General features: G+C 42.9%; 1 long non-coding RNA gene across 1 annotated transcript in view; it reads left to right on the top strand.

The window, feature by feature from the left end:
- LOC140740096 (uncharacterized) overlaps window positions 1-15298 on the top strand; it is an 82219-nt gene that overhangs the window by 47485 nt on the left and 19436 nt on the right. Inside the window, exon 3 of the long non-coding RNA XR_012101795.1 lies at window positions 7627-7760. This is a non-coding gene — a long non-coding RNA (uncharacterized lncRNA). The remainder of the gene's footprint in view (window positions 1-7626; window positions 7761-15298) is intronic.

The following is a 15298-nucleotide window of genomic DNA, read 5'->3' as shown; positions in this document are numbered from 1 at the left end:
TTTTCCCACATTAGGACTGAATCCTACTATGTCTTGTCTTTGAAAGTGCCTGTTTAATGTTTTTACATGTAATGATTGTATCTGATTCCACCACCTTCTCTGGCAGCATGTCCCAATTATCAAGCATTCTCTGTGTAAAATAAACTCTATGCCCTCTTTTTCTTGGTAACCCTAATACAGGATGCATTTTTGACTACCTGCCCTATCTATACCTCTCATCCAGGAAGACAAGCCAGACTATCCAATCTCTCCACATAAATAACTAAAGTCCTCTAGTCTAGGTAACATACAGGTGAACCTCTTCTGCACTCTCTCCAATGCAACCACATTCTTCTTTGGAGTGGATTAATTGGATAATTCTTTCCAAGAGCTAACCTAGGCACCAAGTCCCCTCCGCCCTTACACACACACACACACACACACACACACACACACACACACACACACACACACACACACACACACACACACACACACACACACACACACACACACACACCGCACCCCCCCCCCCCCCCTCCCCAAGCCTCACTGGACCAGTTGGCAGAGCTCTGGACCACTGATCTGGGGAAGTAGGTATAAAACCTAAGCAACTAAATAAATCAGAACTTTGAAAAGAGGCCAATATCAGTCAGGGCAATCCTGAAACGATGGTAGGTTGTGAAAACATTTCTGGGTTACTGACATCCACCAGGAAAGGAAGTCTGAGGCCTTTCCAAAGGAGATGGGAAATAAATTCCGATAATGTCTACCATAAGACCATAAGTCATAGGAACAGAACTAGGCCATTCAGACTATCAAGTCCTCTCCACCATTTCATCATGGCTGATCCCAGATCCCATACACCTACCCTCTCACCATATCGCTTGACGCCTCAACCAATCAGGAATCTATCAGCTTCTGCTTTGAACATACCCACGGACTTGGCCTCCACCACAGTCTATGGCAGAGCATTCCAAAAATCCTCCTGTACTAAAAGTTCACCCCTCAATTTTGAGGCCATGCCCTCTAGTACTGGATACCCCACCAGAGGGAACATCCTCTCCACATCCACCTCATTGAGTCCTTTCAACATTCGGTAGGTAGATCCCCACACATTCTTTTAAATTCCAGTGAGTACAGGCCCAAATCTGCCAAACGCTCCTCGTATGTTAATACCTTCATTCCTGGAATTATCATCGTGAACCTCCTCTGGACTCTCTCCAATGACAATACATCCTTTCTGAGAGAAGGGGCCCCAAACTGTCTACATCCTGTCAGTCAATCAATTCAACTCTCAAATGCACCTTCCTTACAATTATAGGGTTCATCATCTCTGATCAATTCCCTGCTACACAACACTGACATAATCCTTCAATTTACAAGTGGTGTTGTTGATATCTATGATGATGATGAATCTATGAGCTTTCGTGTTGCAAATGTTAGTTTCAGTGATCAGGGTTCAATCATGTCTTCCGGCATCGTATCTGTGGAGTTTGCTTGTTATCCCTGTGACCACAGGATTTTCCCTGGGTACTCTGTTTCCATCAAAACCGAAAAGCATGCAGGTTGGTGGGTTTAATTCACTGCTGTAATTGCCTCCAGTGTAGATGGGTGGTAGGAAAATTGAAGGTAGTTGATAGCATGAGAGATAGGATGAGATACAGAGAAATAAGTCAGGGTAAGTTAATTTATTATTGTCACATGCACCAAGATGTAGTGGAAAACTTTGATTTATGTGCCATCATACAGATTATTTCATCTCAATGTATCTGCATATTGAGGTAGTACAAGGCAAAACAATAACAATGTGTTACAGCTGCAGGGAAAGTGCAATGCAGGCAGACAATAAGGTGTAAGGCCATGATGATGTATATTGTGAGGTCAAGAGTCCATCTTATTGTACTAGGGAAATGTTCAAAAGGTGTTATAACAGTGGGGAAGAAGCTGTCCTTGAATCAGGTGGTACATGCTTTCAGGCTTTTGTATCTTCTGCCCAATGGAAGAGAGGAGAAAGGAGAATGTCCAGGATGAGTGGGGTCTTTGATTATCTTGGTTGTTTTACTGAGGCAGTGAGAAGTGTAGACAGAGTCCATAAATGGACTGAGCATGGAATGAGTCCATGATATGCTGAGCTGTCTCCACAACTCTCTTCAGTACCTTATAGTCTCAGGACAAACAATTACTGAGTGTTGTCTAAATAGGATTGCTCTATGAGTCAGCATTGATTCAATGGGCTGAATGTCCTCCAATGTCAAGAGAAAAAATGAGTTCTGAGAGATAACTCCTCATTTTTCTCAGATAGTATAACCATTGGATCTTCCTCCAACTCTGCACAACTGACTTGCTTCAAGGAGCTTGACCTCCTTCCATCCAATCTTCCCAGTCAGCTGAAAAGTCTGAAGCAAAAACCAAATGTACTGATCAGGCACTTTGCCTACCAGGAGGTCATGCAACCAGTTAGAATCTGTAGAAGTTCAAGAGTGTCTTTGGTGACATACCAATTCTCTTCAAACTCCTAATGAAATATAGCTGCGGACATGCCTTCTTTTTAATTGCATTAATATGCTAGGCCCAAGATAGATCTTCAGAGATGTTAACACCAAACGACTTGAAAATGCTCACTCTTTCCACTTCTGATCTCTTGGTGAAGTCTGATGCGTGTTCCTGAAATCCACAACAAATTCCTTGGTCTTCCTGATGTTGAGTGCAAAGTTGCTTTTGAAACACCACATAACCAGCTGATCTATCTCACTCCTGTGTGCCTCCTCATCACTATCTGAAATTCTTCCAACAATAGTTAAGTCGTCAGCAAATCTATAGGTGGTTTGAGCTGTGCCTAGTCGCACAGTTATGGGTGTAGAGAGAGCAGAGCAGTGGGATAAGCATGCATCCTTGAGGTGCACCCATTTTGATCGTCAGCGAGGAGGATGTGATACTTTGGATCCACACAGACTGTGATCTCCCAGTGAAGAAGTCAAGGATTCAGTGGCAGAGCAAAGTATACAGGCACAGGTTTTAGAACTTGTTGATTAGAACTGAGGGTCTGTTTGTGTTGAACACTGAACTGTAGTCAATAAACAGCGGCCTATTGTCCAGGTGATCCAAGGCTGGGTGGAGAGCCAGTGAGATTGTTATCTTCTGTGGGCCTATTGTGGCAATAGACAAATTGCAAGAAGTCCAGGTCCTTACTTAGGCAGGAGTTAGTTCCAGTCATGACCAACCTGTTAAAGCACTTCATTACGATAGATGTGAGTGCCAATGGGCAATTGTCTAAGGCAGCTCACTGTGATCTTCCTGAGCACTGGTATGATTGTTGCCCTTTTGAAGCAAGTGGGAACCTCCAACTGCAGCAGTGAGAGATTGAAGATGTCCTTCCACAAAGGTCTTGATAAAGCTGGTGATATTTGTGGCACATTCATTCAGACTCAAAGATGAATCCCTGAATATTGTCTAGACAACCAACTCAAAGCAGTCCTGTATGCTCTCCTCCACCTCCCTTGGCCATACCCTCTTAGTCCTCCCCACTGGTGCTGTGGTTTTTAGTCTCTGCCAATATGCTGTGAGTAGATGTACATGAAATGAAGTGGGCCTAAATGGGTGGTGGGACGTTTAGCCTACAGTAGGCACACAAAGTTAAGCTCTTAATATGTGTGTATTAAATGCACTACTCCAATAAAGATTACAGGAGCCTGAGGTCCCAAACAACCAGGTTCAGGAACAGTTATTACGCTGCAATCATCAAGCTCCTGAACTGGCAAGGATAACTTAACTCACCTCAACACTGAACTGATTCCATAAATCAATTTCAAGGAACCTACATATGTTCTCAGTATCATTTATTTACTGTTTTGCTTACTATCATTATTGTTTTTGTATTTGTATACATTGTCTTCTTTTGCACATTGTGTTTTGCATTCTTTGTGTGTAGAGTTTCATTGATTCTAGTGTGTTTCTTTCTCTACTGTGAATGCCCACAAGAAAATGAAACTCTGGGTTGTATATGGTGACATATATGTACTTTGATAATAAACTTACTTTGAACTTTGAGATAAAATTTGAACTGCTGTGTGCCTCTGTTTTTAATATCTTCAAAGAGAGAATATGGTATTGTCTTAGAGCAAAGCATTGAGAGGAGATTTGGTACAGGCATACACAAGATAGGGTAGATTGGGTTGGGGAAGCCATTCCCAATAGCAGATGGTTCAAAGGCCAGGGGGCAGAGGTTTACAGTCCTGGGCACAAGATGAAAGCAGGTTGCGGGAAAAACATTGCTATAAAGGGAGGGATGATGTGTGGATAGGAAGCAGTTTCTTCCTCCAGGCAGTGAGTCCCTAACATCCCCCAGGTCTCTTCATGAATGAAGTGCCAGTTTACTTTCTAATGAATCTAACTTTTTCTAACTGTCAGTATTCTGGAATATATATTACTATTTGTTAATTTATTTGTGGTAATGTTACTTCATGTATTACGTATGAGTTATATGTACTGTGTTATGCACTTTGGTCCAGAGGAATGCTGTGTCATTAGATAGTATACAGTTGAATGACAATAAACTTCTACTTGAATTTGGTTTGGATTTGACTGCCTGTGGGTCAGTGGAAACAAGATCAATCAACATCTTCAGACAAAACTGGATAAACTGATTTTTTTAAAATATAAATTTATGTTGCCAGTATTTATCAGTGCCTTCATCCTTCACTGCTCTTGAGGACAACACAGTCGCATAGTAGCTAGCATAATGCTTTACAGTACCAGTTATCTGGGTCAATGCCCACTGCAGTCTGTAAGCAATTCATACGCTCTCCCTGTGACCATGTGGGTTTCCTCCAGATGCTCTGGTTTCCTCCCACATTCCAGAGATGTATGGGTTAGAGTTAGTGAGTTGAGTGCATGTGGTGAGTGTTAAAAGCTGCACAACAAAAGGAGTAAGTGCATGGTGGGGATGGGTGGAATCAGCATACAGGTATAGGTACTGATTACAGAGTTAATGGAATGTTCATCTTTATTGCAAGGATTTAAGAGACAGAATTACAAGGTGAGCTTGATTAACTGAGGAATTTATTCTTTGGACAGTGGGAGACTGAAGGGTGATCTTACAGATGTGTATAAAACTATGAGAGAATACAATTTTTAAGTTAATGTGTACAGTTTTCTTTTTCCCAGGGCTGGAGGGTTAAGAACGAGGGAGAACATGTTTAAATTGAGAGGGGAAAGGTTAGAGCATTGGCTGATTGGTAGGAGGCAGCGAGTGGGAATAAAAGGATCCTTTTCTGGTTGGCTGCCAGTGACTAGTGCTGTTCTGCAGGGGTCAGTGTTGGGACCACTTCTTTTTATGATGTGTATCAATGATTTAGATGATGGAATACATAGCTTTGTTGCCAGGTTTGCAGATGATAGGAAGATTGGTGGAGGGGCAGGTAGTGTTGAGGAAACAGGTAGGACGCAGAATGACTTAGACAGGTTAGGAGAATGGGCAAGAAAGTGGCAAATGAAATATAATGTTGGAAAATGCATGGGCATGCACATTGGTAGTAGAAATAAATGTGTGGACAATGTTCAAAATGGAGAGAAAATCCAGGAATCTGAGATGCAGAGGGCCTTAAGAGAACACCCTGAAGGTTAACTTGCAGGTTGAGTCAGTGATGAGGAAGGCAAATGCCATGTTAGCATTCATTTCAAGAGGTCTAGAATACAAGAGCAAGGATGTGATGCTGAAGCTTTGTAAGGCACTTGTGAGGACTCACCTTGCGTATTGTGAACAGTTTTGGGCCCTTCATTTTAGAAAAGATGTGCTGGCATTGGAGAGGGTCCAGAGGAGGTTCAAAAGGATGATTCCAGGAATGAAAGGGTTATCATACGAGGAACATTTAATGGCTCTGGGCCTGTACTCACTGGAATTCAGAAGGATGAGGGGAGATTTCAATGAAACATTTCGAATGTTGGAAGGCCTAGACAGAGTAGATGTGGAAAAGATGTTCCCCATGGTGGGAGAGTCTAGGACAAGAGGGCACAGCCATAGGATGGAGGGGTGCCCTTTCAAAACAGAGATGCGGAGAAATTTCTTAGCCAAAGGGTGGTGAATTTGTGGCCACATGCAGCTGTGGAGGCCAGGTCATTGGATGTATTTAAGGCAGAGATTGATAGGTTCTTGATTGGACATGGCAGCAAAGGTTACAAGCAGAAGGCCGGGAACTGGGGTTGAGGAGGAGATAAAACCAAAGGATCAGCCATGATTGAATGGTGGAGCAGACTCAATGGACCAGATGGCCTCATTCTGCCTCTACACCTTATGGTTTAATAGGAAGCCTGAGGAGTTATTTTTCACCCATCAGCACCCAGGGTGCTGGTCTATACATGGAACAAGATGCCAGGGCAAGTGATTGATCAGATCCATCAACATGTGAAAGGTGCTTAAATAGGACATGGTTAGAAGGATTATGGGCCGAATGTAGGTAAGTGCACCAATTTTGTTTATTTTATTTAGGAATAGAGCACAGAACAGGCCCTTGCGTTCCAAAGAGCCGCACCTCCCAGCAACCTATCTATTTAACCATAACCTTGTCACAGGGAAATTTACAATGATCAATTAACCTACTAATCAGTCTTTGGATGTAAGAGGAAACTGAAGCTTTTGGAAGAAACCCATGTGGTTCACAGAGAGACTGTAAAAACTCCATCAAGTCAGTGTCAGATTTGCGCTCCAAACTCTGGAACACTGCAGACCTTAATATCATTCTGCTAACCATTACACTACAGCCAATAGATGGGCATTATGGTTGGCATTAAGGAGTAGGGAAGTCCTGATGCCAAATTACAGAGCATTGATGGGCCTGCATCTGAAGCACTACACAAGAGTCTGGTCTCCAAGCTGATGGAAGGTTACACGTGCTTTTGGAAGGTAGCAATGATTCTTGGCACACCTCCAAGCTGAGGAGATCTGTAAGCCCCATTCCAAAATCCATTGTTATGGTCCTGAGAACTATTAATCAGGAGTGAGCTAGAACACTCCACATGCCAGGCATCAAATTGGGTGGCAGGAGCTCATTGGGCCATGACCTTGTTTTTGCAAAATCTGTAATAATTTAGATGATTCATTTATAATTTATAATAAATACATAAGGCACATTGAAGACAACATAAGGTCTTGATGAAGGGTCTCAGCCCAAAACATCGACTGTTTATTCCTCACCATATTCCTGACCTGCTGAGTTCCTCTAGCACTTTGTGTGTGTTGCTCACGGGTGCAGAATCTCTTGTGATTATAACAAAGTGTAAATAGTCTTTAAGTATAGATTAATATACACTGGGATCTGCATCCCCTCCAGTAAACAGGAAGAACCAGAGAACTACAGTGCAGTCAGAGTGCAGATTCGCAGAGAGAATGATTCCACCTTTTGTTACCTTTTCAGGTAATTCTGCATCAGACAAAAATGTTTAGTAAAATCCATTTGTTTTGGCTACCATCTCCATCACTGAACAGAACAAATGGAGAGAGGGCAGGTGACATGTCTGAATGTCTAGCAGATGCTCAGAATTAATTTAGGAAATGTTAGAAATGGAGTTGTACCAGAGGCAGATTTCAGACTTGAGTTGGATCCTCTCCACATCTCTTGACTCATCCCTCACCTCTTTGCCCTTTTGTAGGATGGCTGTTACTGGGTGACCCTGGGGATCACAGCTTCAGTTCTGTGTCACCTGACATTTCCAGCAAACTTTGAGGGTGTTTTAAGACTTTATCTTCTCAGGGACAAGGTGATGATGAGAATCAGAAGATTCAGGTCAGTAAGGCTACACTCTCAGACCCTCTGCTGTTGCTCAGATTCAGATTCCAATTCTGATTCTGATTCAGATATATTTGTCACATGTATAACAAAGCATACAGTGAAATATGTTATTTGCATTAACAACCTACACAATCTAAGGTTGTGCTGGGGACAGCCTACAGGTGTTGCCATACATTCCACTGCCAACATGACATGCCCACAATGCTTGGCAGAACAAAACACAACACAAGAAGCAAAAAAACACCAGCTTCCACCCACCCACCCACACAGACAGCCCTCCAACCCCAGACAGGCCTCAGGGCCTCTGACACCCAGTCGACTTCAGACTCGTAGATCCAGGGCTTTGGATATCAGACTTCAACTTCTGGACTTCTGATCAACCTTTGGGTTTCAGTCTTTGGTATAGACCCTAGGACTAGATGATGATGGGACCCCAAGCATCTCTCTGATTGCTATCACATTTTCATTCTCTCTACAACCCTTGCCACTATAGCACACAGATCCCTACGTGCCTTCTTCTCACATTGCTTATCTCTGCCTTATTGTGGCTTTTACAAATGTTTTCATTTCACCCTTCTTTCTATATACTCGTGTCATACATATGTCAGTGCTCTCAGGCATATAGCTTCTCCTTACATTGAAAGCATGTGTTCTCTCCCCCACCTCTCTCTCTCTCTCTCTCTCTCTCTCTCTCTCTCTCTCTCTCTCTCTCTCTCTTCCTCTCTCTCTCTTCCCACACCCTCTCTCTCTCTCCCCTCTCCCTTTCTCCCTCTCTCCTCTTTCCTTCTCTCTCTCACTCCCTCTCCAGCACACAGTGATTGCAAACATCACTCCCTGTTGTGATATTCTATTCCAACATAACCACTGGCCAATTTCATCTGTATTCTGTCAAAATTAACAATTTTTTGAACACTTTGCATTTAAATGCCTGAACCTGTGCAAGTTAACAGGTCTTGTCATTGTGTAACTTTTTTTCCCTGTGTTTTTCACCTCAGCCCCAGAGTAAAGCTGTTTTGTTTGGCCCTATACGTGGGTATTCATGTATTGTTGAATGACAATTAAACTTGAACTTGAACTTGAAGGGTCTTGGCCTGAAACGTCGACTGTTTATTCCCCTCCATAGATTCTGCCTGATCTGCTAAATTCCATCAGCATTTTGTGTGTGTTGCTCTGGATTTCCAGAATCTGCAGAATTCCTTGTATTTATCATTCCTTGCCTTCTACGCATTTCAAACAAAGACTCAGTGATTAAATGCACCTTGTTGCAAAAAAAAACACGTGAGCCTGATCTTAGATATGGGTGGCATACTGTACATACTTTCATGAGAACAGTTTAGGAGATGGGTGGGTTACTATCTGTTCAAAGATTAATGTTATCATTATGCCATGTACAGACAGGATTTATAGATTTATATGACATATCAAAGTTCCCGGGTGATAGTCAGTTCACGTTAGGTCGCTTTGTGAGGGAGTGTGTCAGGCAATGATTAAACGGCACTCCACTCCCCATGAGTTGAATGAGACCAAATCATGTAAATAAGGAGACTTTCGCTGCTCCAGTGACATTGCTCTGCTAAATCTAAATGACATCTGAATCATTAAACATTTCACTGCTGCCGGATTAATACTTCCTTTAATCTTTCCGGCTATTGGAAATCTGAATGTATTTTTGTCACATGAGCATGTTCCATCAGCACTAGGGAATTCCGCCCTTGTGTCTATTTCATTATTCCAGAAGGTCATGACTCGTCTTTCTCCTGCATTCATCCGCATCCCTGGATATCAGAAATACCCTGTATTCCTCAGCATCCGAAATATCCCCAATCCTTCGTGTCCTGAATCCTCAGACGTGAATACTCTCAATCAGTGGGTCTCCCCAGCCCCCCTAAATTGACCATTGCAAACCCCCCGGTTGAAGAAATGTCTCCTTATCTCTGTCCTGAAAGGCCAACCTTCAGTACTGAGACCGCGACCCTGGTTTCGGTCATTCCGGCCAGGTCATCCCTGAACCGGCCTTGTGTAAGAATTTGGTCGGCTCCCTGTTCAAAAGCATGGGTCACAGAGCAGACCAAAGCAGCTACTCGTTGACAGTCAGGGTCTCGCTGGATCCTCATCTCCCGCGAGTATAACCTTCAATTCTTCACGTTGAGTTCATTTCTCACAACACGCGTCCTAATGACTCCAGTTGGGAATGAACAGTTCCTTTCAGTGGAACAGAAACTGTAAAAGCAATTAGACTCTCGCCAGAAGTTAATTCTCAGGCTTCAGATTTCGAGTTCTTCCCTTTAGAGAGCCCGTCGCCCTGACGTTTACACCACCCTTCCCAGAGAAAATGCACTCACATTGGCCACTTTATTAGGTTCACCTGTATTTCGTTAAAGAAATATCTATTAAGTCACGTGGCAGCAACTCAACGCATAAAAGCATGGAAGCACGGTCAAGAGGTTTAGTTGTTCAGACCAAACATCAAAATGAGGAAGAAATCTGATCTAAGTCACTTTGAGCGTGGAATGATTGTTGGTGCCGGACAGGGTGGCTTGAGCGTCTCAGAAACTGCTATTTGCACGCTCATCTCTCGAATTTACAGAGAATGGTGCGAACAACGAAAAAAAACATCCAGTGAGCGCCAGCTCTGTGAGCGAAAACATCTCGTCAATGAGAGAGATCAAAGCCGAGTGGCCAGACTGGTTCAAGCTCAAAGGCGGCAGTAACTCAACACGTACCCACGCATTACAACGGTGGTGCGCACAAGAGCATCTCCGAGTCGGCGTGGATGGGCTACAGCAGCAGAAGACCACGAATGTACATTCAGTGGCCACTTTATTAAGTTCAGGAGGTACATAATAAAGTGGCCATTGAGCGTATGTCCAACAGGAACTCAGGGAGCATTTGCAAATGCAACGCGGTTTAAACAGGAAAAACCATTTAACTATCGGTCAAAAAATATCCACTTCTTCCCTCTACTGCCGAATGAATCTGCTCCATCTGACCAGTCCGGAGATTCTCTCTCCACCCATACTGCCTGACCTGGTGAGTATTTCCTGCACGCTCTGTTTCCTTTCACTCGCTGAATTTGGCCTCCTTTGGTAAAAAAAAAACACGCATCCAGAAAGTACTTTAAAAGTGGTAAACGTTGTTTTTAAGCAATGATGTTTCCATTAGAAGTTAATATATTCCATTTATATTTTAGAAGTTTTAATTCCTGTAGCGCGAGGCAACATTCACATTTCGGAAAACATTATTCCCCTTGTCTTCGACGTCCTCACTTCCGCATTGGTCTCTCCCCAACCTTCCTCCCTTTCCCTGGAAAGATAAACTTAGCCCCCTTTTAACACCCCCTCCCCCGCCGCGCTATCCAGCTGCACAGTGGAACGATCAAGGGGCAGGTTTCGAATCCTAAACACAAGATTCTGCAGATACTAGAAATCCAGAACAACTCATACATAAAATGCTGAAGAAACTCAGCTGGCCAGGCAGCGTCTATGCTGCCTGACCTGCGGAGTTCCTCAGCATTTTGTGCGTGTTGCATCATACGAGACCGTTCATAATAAGGACGTCCTTCATAAGGAGAGGTTTTCCACGTATAAAAATAAACGACAGCTCACCCCGACGGTGTCTGACGGAAGGGAACACATTCCCAGAAGTGTTTCAGTGGCTGAAAAGTTCTGAGATCCTGGCAAGTCCGCAGACTCACACAAAGTTCTATAAGGAGTTATTTACCAGAGGAAAATAATATGAACATGGGAATGCATTGGTTACAGTACAGTACTGGTATTATGTACGTGATACGTTGGCTTAAATGACGCGGTTTTTGTTTAATCTGTTTGCCCTCATATAATAAGTTTGGGGCGTACTTCCTTGTAAACAAGGTCTCTGTGGTTTATTAATAAGTATACATTAAAAAAATTATCCTGGTGATGCATTAACTTGCCACCCCCGCCCTCCCCACCCGTGTAATAGTGACCCGCCTTTTGCTGTCAGCACCTCTAGTGGCCGCTCACTGAAGTACAAGACCAGTGTGTTCAGGTTATACCGATGCAGTCAGTGTCCCATCGGGTTTATCCAGTGGAATAGGTTGGATAAATTGCGAAAGTGTCACGCACACAAGATGCTGGAGGAACTCAGCATCAATAGACGGGAATAAACTGTCGATTTTTTTAAGCCGTAACCCTTCATCAGGTTTGGAAAATAAGGGTGAGAAGCCAGAATAAGAAGGCAGGGAAAGGTGTCAGGTGAGGGGTGTGACCAGTATGGGAGGGTGGGAACGGGGGAGGGAAGGAACTGAGAAGATAGGAGGTTCTTCCACTCTCTCCTCCCTTTTTCCATTTCCCATTTTGGCTGTCCTCATACTCCTCTTCTCCTCATTTCCAGTCACCTCCCTCTGGTACCCCTCTTCCTTCCCTTTCTCCAGTGGTCCAATATCCTCTCCTATCAAATTCCTTCTTCAGTCCTGTACTACCTCCTCCATCAATCACCTCCCAGCTTCTTGCTTCAGACCCCTCCCCTGCACCATTACCTACCAGCTTCTCACTTCATTAAAGACAAGGACAACCATAAGTTAACACAAACTTAAATTGACATAAATTATACATAACTTATAGGTGTATAGAAAATAGACATAATGCTAAATACATTTCTTCTTCTAGATTCTGGGTTCCTTCTTCTTCCGCCCTTTACCTCTTCTGCTTGTCAGCTCCCAGTTTCTCACTTCATCCTTCCTCCCACAAACATGCATCTGGCTTCACCTAACACCCACTAGCTTATACTCTTTATCCTCTCCCCACATTCTTATTCAGACTGCTGCCCCCTTCTTTTTCAGTCCTGATGAAGGGTCTTGGGCCAAAATGACTTGCTGAGTTTCTCCAGCATTTTTGTAGATTGTTTTGGATTGCCAGGATCTGCAGAATCTTTTACGTGCACTTGGCTCAGCCATTTGCTGGTGAGCTGTAACAGCATTAGGATTCTATGATCCTACAGTATATCAATGACAGGAATAATTCCCACACACCCCTCTCCCCCTACCCACCCCATCAGACCTCATCACTACCATCTCAACCGGCTTCAGAGCCCTTTGTTCAGGGGTGTGAGTGCTCATGTTAAACATTAATGGAGTAAAATATAATGGGAAGCATTGAGAGAAAAAGGGAAAGAAGGTATAAATGAGCTAAAGTGGGGGGGGGGGGGGAGAGAAGGAAAATGAGAGAGGCTGAAGAAAAAAAGGATACAGAGAAAAGGGGAGAGGTTTATTTAAAAGGGAAGCTAAAAGAGGAGAAAATAAAAGAACCAGAGGAAAGAAAGGAGATGGTAGAAAACAGGCAGAGAACTGATTCAAGAGAGGAGTGGAAAAGGTATTGATTTTTGGTTAATGTTAATGAATCAGAATCAGGTTTATTATCACCGATATATTTCAGGAAATTTATTGGTTTGCTGCAGATATACAGTACAAACATAAATATACTATAATTGAATTGAATTGAATTTGCTCAATTTCTTAAAACTTTCACATATGAGTAAAAATCTTTACATTATGTCTCCGTCTAAATGTGCAACGTGCAATTTATAGTAATTTTTAATAAATAGTATGTACAACAGGGCAGTCAATATAACATAGTTGTGTCAGCACAAATTAAGCAGCCTGATGGCCTGGTGGAAGAAGCTTTCCCAGAGCCTGCTGGTCCCCGCTCTTATGCTGTGGTACCATTTCCCAGATAGTAGCAGCTGGAACAGTTTGTGGTTGGGGTGACTTGAGTCACTAGTTACAATAATAAATATAAAAGAATATTGAGAAGTGCAAAAGGAGAGCAAAATAGCGAGGTAGTGTTCATAGGTTCAATGTCCATTCAGAAACCTGATGGGTTTGGGGAAGAAACTGTTCCTAAAACTTTTAGTGTGTGTCTTCAGGCTCCTGTATCTCCTCCCTGATGGTAGTAATAGAAAGAGTCCTAAGTGGTGAGGGTCCTTAATAATGAATGCCAGCTTTTTGAGGCATCCACTTTTGAAAATGCCCTTGATATGTTGTGCCCATGATGGAGCTGGCTGAGTTTACAACCCTCAGCAGCTTTTTCTGATCTTATACATTGATGTGATGCAACAGGTCAGAATGTTCTCCACGGTACATCTGGAGACATTTGCTAGAGTCTTTGGTGACATTCCAAATCTCCTCAAATACCAAATGAAATATTATATCAATCAGAGAAGGGGGGTTGTGAATGCCTATGTATGTGTAAGCAATTGTGCAAGTGCAAATGTACACAAGAATTCAAGTGTGAATGATTGCATCTATGAATGTGTGTGTGTGTGTGTGTGTGTGTGTGTGTGTGTGTGTGTGTGTGTGTGTGTGTGTGTGTGTGTGTGTGTGTGTGTGTGTGTGTGTGTGTGTGTGTGTGTGTGTGTGTGTGTGTGTGTGTGTGTGTGTGTGTGTGTGTGTGTGTGTGTGTGTGTGTGTGTGTGTGTGTCCAAATTGGGTGAATAATGTTTGTGTAAATGTGTGTGAGAGCTGGGAATCTGGGGTCATGGTGAAGGGAATGATTCCTGGCCAGGTTGTGTTAATATATTATTAACTCGTGAAATATTGGGCATATTGAACTGTGGAAACATTGTCGGCAATTACTTGGTTCATTCTGCAGTTTCTGGACTTGGTACTTGCACAAATTGTCTTTAACAAATCAGATTAACATAAAGTAAGTCAGAGAAACGGAGTCAGTTTGGTGCTTAAGTGAAGAGTGAGTGGCCATGCAAAGCCACACAATACGGGCATTATGGTGTAAGAGATCCTTTGCAATATGACCAACAAACTGAGTAGAAGTAACACAGAGAAATCTGGAGGAACACAGCACGTCAGGCAGCGTCTATGGAGGGGAATAAACAGCACCAGTCCTGATGAAGGGACTCAGCCTGAAACATCGACTGTTTATTCCCCTTTATAGATACTGCCTGACCTGTTGCCTCCAGCATTTTGCGTGTGTTGCTCTATATTTCCAGCAATTGCAGAAACACTTGTGTTTATAATTTGAGCTGATAGTAGTTGCAATACCTCAGTATGCTGACATAGTGGTATCAATATTGGAGAAGAATATGCAGACTATATGCAGACTATAATATGATAACATTATCCAAAATTCATATTCTCCCATCTAGTTATTGTGTACTATATTGCATCAATACTGTGTCAGCCTCATATAAAATATAACATTTAAAATTAGGTTAATGCAGTAGCATCACCATCAGCGCGACGCTTTTACAGCTCGGGACGTTAGAGTTCAGAGTTCAATTCCGGCGTTTTCTGTAGGGAAGTTAGTACGTTCTTTCCGTGTGCACGTGAGTGTCCTCTGCATGCTCCGGTTTTATCCCACAGTGAGTTGGCCATTGTAAATTGTCCTGATTAGGCTGGCGTTAAATAGGTGCGTTGTTGAGCGGCTCGGCTTGGTGGGCCGGAAGGGCTCGTTCTATACTGTATCTCAAAAAAAGTAAATAACCAGATATTGACAATATTAAAGCAATGTTTATATGTTTTGGTTTCGGCGTCTTGACTG

Source organism: Hemitrygon akajei, chromosome 16 (assembly GCF_048418815.1).
Source record: "Hemitrygon akajei chromosome 16, sHemAka1.3, whole genome shotgun sequence".
NCBI classification, from domain to species: Eukaryota; Metazoa; Chordata; class Chondrichthyes; order Myliobatiformes; family Dasyatidae; genus Hemitrygon; species Hemitrygon akajei.
Note: the sequence above shows the minus strand (reverse complement) of the source record. Positions and strands in the feature narration are given on the sequence as shown.